Genomic DNA, 8,016 nt, shown 5'->3' with positions numbered 1-8,016 from the left:
TCATGATCACCCCTGAATAATAAGGTTCTTAAGAGTGAAGAGTTGGAGATCACTGTATTAGTCATAAGAATAAATGCAATGAACTCAATTGTAACTCAAAGCTGACAGTCAATATGTACTATGTATAGCCTTATCAAAATATCAAATTAATTACAAGAACAAATAAACAACCAATATATAACAAAACTTTGAATGAAAACATGAAAAACCAAATAACTAAACTAATCAAAACTCAAACCAAAATCAAACCACAAAATTGTGTAACACAAAATTTTTGTCTGCACATTTTGTAGCACAGACTTACAGCCTGTGGCTGTTTGGCAACTGAATAGAAAAGCAGTTCCTGGAGGTAGCAATCTTTGCAGGAGAAATTTAAGCAACACTCTCCTTTTAGAGTGTGGGTCTGAAGGATATGGCCTCCCAAGTCAAAACAGAACAGATGTTGTAGAATTGGGTCCCAGTTTATACAATTTTGTTGACTGATCTCCATGTAATTATTCATGATAACCCAGCAGGAAAAGATAAATTTGCACTCAGAGTCTTCATGGATGCCCAGTAGCACTTGATGTGTCTCAGCACTTCTCTAAGTCCCTTTAAATATGCACTCTTCCTGGGACAGAGGCTAGATGAAATTAAGGCCTGTTCATACCAAAGAAACCAAAATAAAGGAAGAGCATATAGCCCATTACAGCCATGGTTATTAGGGATGAGAGGCAATAGTGGTGTATTTTTGGTGCACTCTCAGTGCTCCTCCTCCAGCACTTCTCTTTGAGGGAGATGGTGGTCTGTGCCATGTTCCGGTGTCTGTTGGAGTATTTCACACTTAGGGAAGGAAGAAACAAAGCCCTGGTTAGCATTTGTCAATTCAGCTGTCCCTCCCAGAACAGCTCTATTTAGCTGGACAAAGCAACATGACCTATCAGCTGAGATCATTCCGTGCATCCCAATTGTCATAGAGCACCTGAGCTTGAAATTATTTCTCACCATTGAAAAGCTGCTAGAAACTGAACTGTCAACTACACATTATACTGGAGTTTTAAAAAACACCACATTTTGTGCATATTTATTATATTGAGTAATAACATTGTAGCAATGTCTGAATGTGAGTTCAAGAGAGATGTGTGCAACCAAGAAAACCATGTGGATCCTTATGGGGTGGGAGCATGCCCTGAACTGAAGTGAAGGCTATGATTTTTTCTCCAGTGCAGGAACCTCACAGGGTTCCTCTTGTCAATCCCTCTATCTGCAAATAACCATAGAAACCATACAACACAAAACCCATGGGTACTTCATAGACCCTAGAACCTGCAAAAGTTTGCTAAATAAATATATTCACAAGGCTAGGTATTGAACCTTAAAAGTGATGATCATGAAGAAACAGAACAACACCCCTGTACATCTATGACTATTGAAGGGCACACTCTCAAACACACATAATATTTCTGTTTTGCAATACAAGCATATTGTATTACTGTGACCTATTTGGTTTCCCAGTTAATACTAATATAAAAATCTCCCAGGATATTTTGGAGGCAAAAAAGAAATAAATCTTGAATGGGAAAGGTACTTACTGGGCATAGCATATAGGCAGCTCAGTCAGTGATATGCTTTCCACTCCTAAACCGGTCTGGGATTCAGGGTACTTGTCCTATTATCAAATCTAACTCAGTAAGTTCCTAAGGGTGTGTAGAATAGGTTTGTTTCCCAGCCTAGGGTCACATGTTGGTGGTGGACCAGCCCCTTGTTCCTGTTCACTGTTTCAGACTTGTCCCAAAAAAAGAGTTTCTTCCAATAGGATTTCCCTTTTCCATCACCTGACTGACTTGGTGTCCAATGGTATGAGCCCAGAGTAATATGAACTATCTATAACTAGGATCCAAACAAACCATTTTCTCCCCAGAATGTGATTGTGTCAGGGCTATTTTGAGTAAGATACGGCTGACTAGTTGAAGGACACATGCTTGCATGGATTATCTCACACTGAGTTCATGGAAGGGCTACACCACACAGTATCTTTCTGTTCTTCAGCAGATGGACATCAGGATAGCTTCTCCTTCAGGGCTGCTCTGAGGACCACTACAACCCTGAGCACCCTAGACTCTGTGGATATCTCCTCCCTGTTCTGGAAGCACTGGGTCAAAGAGGACTTCTTTCCCACTTTCTGAACATGGCTTCCAACAAACATACTCAATTTTATACTACCAGAACTGTCTCAAGGTCCTCATTTCTCCCAAACTCCACTGAGGCTGATTTTAACTCTGAGAAAATGATTTTGAAGAAAAGTCATGCTGAATGCTACACAGATAAGATAGCGTGAGGACTTTACATTATCTAGACCCTCAATGGGCTCCTGAAACAAGCCTGGTTTTGCTCCACAGCTATGGGAATTCTGCTGGATGCAAGTTCAGCTCCAAGCAACTCAATCTCTCAATGAGTAAAATCCAAGACAAACTACAAGGCAAAGCTTTACTGAGCGGAGGTAGCAGGAAATGTAATGGTGGCAAGAAAGGAGGAAAACAACCTGGAATGCTTAGAAGACACATTGAGCCACCTGACCTTCAGGTGGTCCTTCACAATTCACCAAGAGCAGAAAAGGGACATAAACACGTAGATTTTATACAGCAACCTCCTCCTTCCCTCCATATACCATATCCCTTTTATTTGCTCTAAAGATTTCAATGAGAATCAATAGTTTTGTCTCTAGTCAGTTAAAAATCTGACCCTAAAATAATTTTTGTGTTCTTTTTTATTTGGGAGTTAGGTGAGCATGCAGAATAATTTGGACTGCTGTATTTGATATTTCATAGGTGCAAACTAAAACCTCAGAGTGCATTTCTCATTAAATTTGCTCTCTATAGACACACACAGCTGCATTTATGCACAATCACACAGGCACACACACAAACACACACACACAGATTTATATATACAAGCACCCATATCACAAACACAAGATTACCTAGTATTACATAAACACACAACTTTAGTATAAAAAAGCTCAGCCCCAAGTGGTCCAAACACACACAGACAAACACACACACCACACAGAAGACACACAAATATACACACTACACAATACACACACAGAGACACACAAACACAAATCAATGAAAATGTTACTCTCGCCCAGCATATTTCCTGTTGCATGAGCACCTTCTAGGACCTCTGATGTGTATATGTATAAGGTTCTTAGAGTCAGGCAGTCTTTGCCGCCCTCATCTGTAATTAACTCCTCTTCAGAAAGTTTTTTATCCAGATACTTGCTGGTCCTACAAGGAAGTTACAAGCTCTGCACAGATAACCTGGACAACCCAGTACCAAATTCCCAAGAAAGAGATTCCTAAGAAAAGCCTCCAGCAAGCCCCATGTTGACTCTCTGTGTAGGTATTGCTTCACTATGCCTACACAGGATCCTTGGTAGCATCAGAGGAAGACAGTGACTTTTGGTCACTACCCAGGAACTTTTGAACCTATTACAGTTCATGTGATCTTAAATCTTCCTCAATATCAGTCAGAAGAAAGCTGATGAAATGACATGCTGTGAAATTTCTTAAATGCAGTGCTGTGCCAATTATGAGGGGGAATCTATCCTGAAACAAAGCCATGCCCACGATATAGTTAGCAAAAACCATGTTAGCAGAGGGATGAGCTGTAGGATTCTGTGCATGTTTATGTTGGAGCCAATAAGTCAAACCGATATCTCCCAGGGAGATAACTCTATGCAGGGAAAGTAAAGAAATCTAAAACTTATTTTTATAATAGCTGTATTGTTTATCAGTTTGTTGAAATAAATAAGAGAGGGAATGCCTCCTGATAGTGGACAAGAGATGCCAAGACTACTGGACAGAACAAAACAGGAAATGTCACGTTTATTGAGAGTCCAAGGCTCAAAGAAGTAATATAGAGAATGAGTGGACAATCCAGATGTCATTGAAGGGCCTCCCAACACACCGAGAGAGACACAAGTCAGAAAAACCATGTATACACAAAAAGAAACACACAGACACACAGTCACAGACACAGACACACACACAAGCACACACAGACTTATTCACATAAAATCATAATTGAGCAGAAAACAATGAGGTATCTATTGTGCCAAACATGCAGTTTCCTGAACCAGGCTACCTCCACAGAGAGGCCTGTAGATGATCACATAAACAAACACTTGGAGGAGACATAGGTGAGTGTCTGGAGAAGTTGTTGGACTGTTACATTGGATTGTCTATGTTTATGGTTATACATGAGGGCAATCGGCCTCTGATATATATTATCCTACCTGCTGCTCCTTGGCACTTGGGACACAGATGTTCTTGCTGGCCTCCTCACAGAACCTCTTTTCTTCCCCACAGGACACTTGTGTTCCAGCCTGCTCCACCAGCAGCTTTCTGTTCTCATTCAGTAATATCCTTACTTTTTCATTGAGTTGAGTGCACTCACGAAAGAGGTGTTGCTCCTTGATGCTGATCCACAAAGCAAAATTGGATGATTCCCAGCCAGATTCCATTTGCTTACCCCTCCTCCAAGTCCCATGATCCCTGCAAGGGCCCTGATCCCCAGACAGCCACAGAAGAGTCCACAATATACATAGCAGCACCAATCAGAGGCAAGTGAAATCAAGATACCAGCCATATTCCACAGGACTCAACCAACTTCTGAAAACCCTGACACTAAGAGTGCTCCCTATACATCACAGAAGAGGAAATGTTCCTCATGGTTGATTATAGGTCTGTGGTACCAAAAAAACCTTCAGCAGGTAGAGGGCTTACCCCTCTGAGAGAGTTGAGAAGACCCAACAGGTGTACACTCTTTCCATTTTTGTCAGGAATCCTACATCTTTTAATCTGCGGTCAGAATACTAGAGGTTCAGGGTTCCTGGATATTCCAGCACCGTGGAAATGTTTTTCTATGTAGAGGATCTTGAATTTGGAAGAATAAAGATTGGAGGGTCTTGGACACTCTTCACACTTAGGACAACTGAGTCCAAGAGGTACAAATCCAAGACCCTAGCCTCGGGCAGGGTTCCTGGATAAAAAACACATAGCATGGATCCAGAGCCCTTGCTTTTGTTCAAAGTCCTAAAAGGACAGAAGCATTCCCTGCCTAGTTGTGGAGGTCTCAGTTGTGGAACTGACTCACCTGTGAGAATAGTTATCCTCGATCAGTTCCTCGGAGTAGTCCATGGAACCCTTTATGGACTTGGTCATTTTCTCCATATCCACCATTGTCTTCTCATGTTGTGATTTAATGATGTTGAATTCAGTGTTCATCCTGTGTTAGGGCATGGCCCAAGAAGCAAATAATCTGCTGAATTAAGGATTCAATAATCATGTGCAAACAGGCTACCCAAGTCAAGTGCATGCCACATCCTGGCTCATTCAAACTGGGTTCACTTGATGCTAATTAAACTTACTATCCTGGGCAGAGGACAGCAGAGCCAGGGGACCAAATGGAGGTAGCTGACCTTCAAGAGCTTCCAGGGCAAGCATGAAGGAATAGACTACTTCTATGACAATTTTCCACTACAATATGCCACAGGCCTGGGTCCAGTAGATATCTGTAATGGCTTTCCTCTTATTTTTAAGGCAGGGATTCTCATTCCTTTGTTTGGTTCCTGTTGTTATGGGAATTCCCACAGGGCACCACTAGTATTTACAGGACAAAGGCTTTATCACACCTCCTCCCCCAGGGGATTCTTGTGTGACAGCAAGGAAACACCAGGAGCAAACTTCCCTGGTGATCACTTTGGGCCTTTATGGACTCAACACTATCAGGACCTGCAAACTGTGCATCACACAAGTCCTCAGACCCCATCAAAGGTCCCAGAGCCCCAGTCCTGAACAAAACACACACAACTACATTCACACACACAGACACAATTAGATTGCCAAATAAATCCAGGGAGGTGCCATCTCTCAGAATATAATGAACAATATCAGAGTAAAGCCATGATAGCCTGCAGGCATTGCATTCACACAATGAGAGGCAGCAAGTGTGAGCAGGTCCTTTCAGCTCTTTACAACAACAATCAGATTGCAAGCACCCCAAGGTCAAGTACAAAAGAAGATGATAATAAACACACAGCACCTTGTTTATCCAACAATGAAACACCTGTCAAGGCTACTTAATGGAATGATGGGAGATAACACACTCCATTCATGGAAAGAAATTGGGTTAACAGATGGCACAATACAGTCAACAGGGTACTGGGCATAATTACTACCTGTAGTTCAAATCGTCACACTTGTAAAGTTCCAGGACTCCACACATTTCCTCCATGTCATTGCTGATCTTCCTCATATACAATTTCAGTTCTTCTACTTCATTTATATTTGATGTCTGATTAGTGATGTTGGAATTTTCAGATGAAGCAGACCCTGGAGAATGAAAAACAGAAATGAATTTGCATACTTGATGGCCCAGGGGCAGGGGAGACCATTCTGAGTCCCAAGGAGAAGATTGAGGGAGAGAAAAGGTAAAGACAGGGTGAATCCCTAAAAGAGCAGAAAAGCTCTCTTCCAGCTGGTTTGCCAAGCTATGTTCTTCTTCCTAACCGTCAATATCAGACATATGCCACACTCCCTATTACAGGCCCCCTTGCCCTGAAATCTATAAGATGCCTCAGAAATAAAGATACAGGGAACATTGTCAGGTCATATCAGATGTGATGCAGGGAAATCCTGAAGTTCATCGTGCTTAGCACTATTAAGCCCTAATTAATTGTGTGTCTTCAAATCCAAAGTGTCTGAGACCTCACCACATGACATGACCAGGGGAGCATCCTTCTCTGTTCTTTTCTTCAGAGACTCATGTAACCTACAGTAATCTGGAAGATGAAGTTCTTCAACTCCCTTCTATGAAAGGAATAACACACTGTTATTCTCATAGTGCCCACTCCTGGCATTCTTTGTCACTCACAATGAAATTAAATAGCTCCCAGAAAAGTAGCTGCAGGTTTGTCAATTCCTGGCTCTGTCAAACCAATCATCAGAAATTCTTGACTCTTTGTCTGACATTGACAAAGTCCAAGGCTTCAGCTTGTAAGACCTACTCCTGGAAGGCCCAGCTCAAGCCTAAATCTACCAGGAAGTTCCCCAACTCTGCCTAGGACTCACTGTGCCTTCTCCAGAATGATTTCCTTCTTCCTTTTTTAAGAGAGAGGATTTCCTCTTCCCTCTGTGTTGGTCTGGTCTCTCCTTCATCTCCATTCTCTTTCTGACATAGCCTGAACAGCCAGGAAAACATCCCTGTTGCTGAACCCAGAGCAAACGAAGGGATGACTCACAGGCAGTTGCTGTTACCACAACACAGAGATGACATCACAGAAGATTCTAGTTCTCTCCTAGATACAAGAGATTGTCCAAGGAAGGCATTACTTATGATGTCACTAGGAACTGCCATGAGCTACCTGCTAACTCGTTCTCCCCAACCTGGTCCTTTTCTGCGGTGCCTTTCCTGGAGCCCCGCATGGACCCATGGGATACCCTTTGGCAACATCTCCTTCCAAAGCTAGAGAATTCAAAGTGCTTCATTAGAAGTCATGTGCTTTTGATGGGGAATGTTGGTTAGGACTCTGACATGCTTAAGAGATTTTTGTTAGCACCCAAACCTCTAGGGACTGTGGATGTCATAAATTTTTCACAAAAATAAGTATACCACCTGAGTCAATTCCTGTGACATACACTCCAATTTCCCAAGGTTTTCCTGTCTCACAGAGGCAAATGTCATTCTCCTATATATTTAATTGTATAAAACCTGGATAATATTTTCAAACTGTGCATTCCTTGATAGTGGGCATTCTTTCCATATATATCCATGTGTTTCACAAAATCTCTGGTTTACAATCCTATCTTTTACAAGGAAAACTCCCTTTTCTTTGAAACATAGGGGATCATCTACAGGGCAGGAATAAATAGTAAACTTGCTGTCCCATCTTCAAAACATTATCTTGCACATGCTCCTGTTCTCAAATACAACCTTACAATTTAAGTGGGCATTAGAGAGCAAAGGTCATCC

At 41.8% G+C, this 8,016-nt stretch overlaps 1 pseudogene across 1 annotated transcript; it reads right to left on the bottom strand.

Moving 5' to 3' along the window:
• Positions 1 to 355: 355 nt before the first annotated feature.
• LOC147001637 (uncharacterized) lies at positions 356 to 7,264 on the bottom strand (annotated as a pseudogene). Its single transcript, XR_015044716.1, has 5 exons — positions 7,116 to 7,264; positions 6,224 to 6,377; positions 5,140 to 5,271; positions 4,280 to 4,463; positions 356 to 822 (listed from the first exon to the last, which is right to left on the bottom strand). The product of XR_015044716.1 is annotated as an uncharacterized LOC147001637 (transcript).
• Positions 7,265 to 8,016: the final 752 nt, after the last annotated feature.

Source organism: Mus caroli, unplaced genomic scaffold (assembly GCF_978045245.1).
Source record: "Mus caroli unplaced genomic scaffold, Mus_caroli_1 scaffold_12, whole genome shotgun sequence".
NCBI classification, from domain to species: Eukaryota; Metazoa; Chordata; class Mammalia; order Rodentia; family Muridae; genus Mus; species Mus caroli.
The sequence above is the reverse complement of the archived record's forward strand: the minus strand, read 5'-3'. Positions and strand labels throughout refer to the sequence as shown.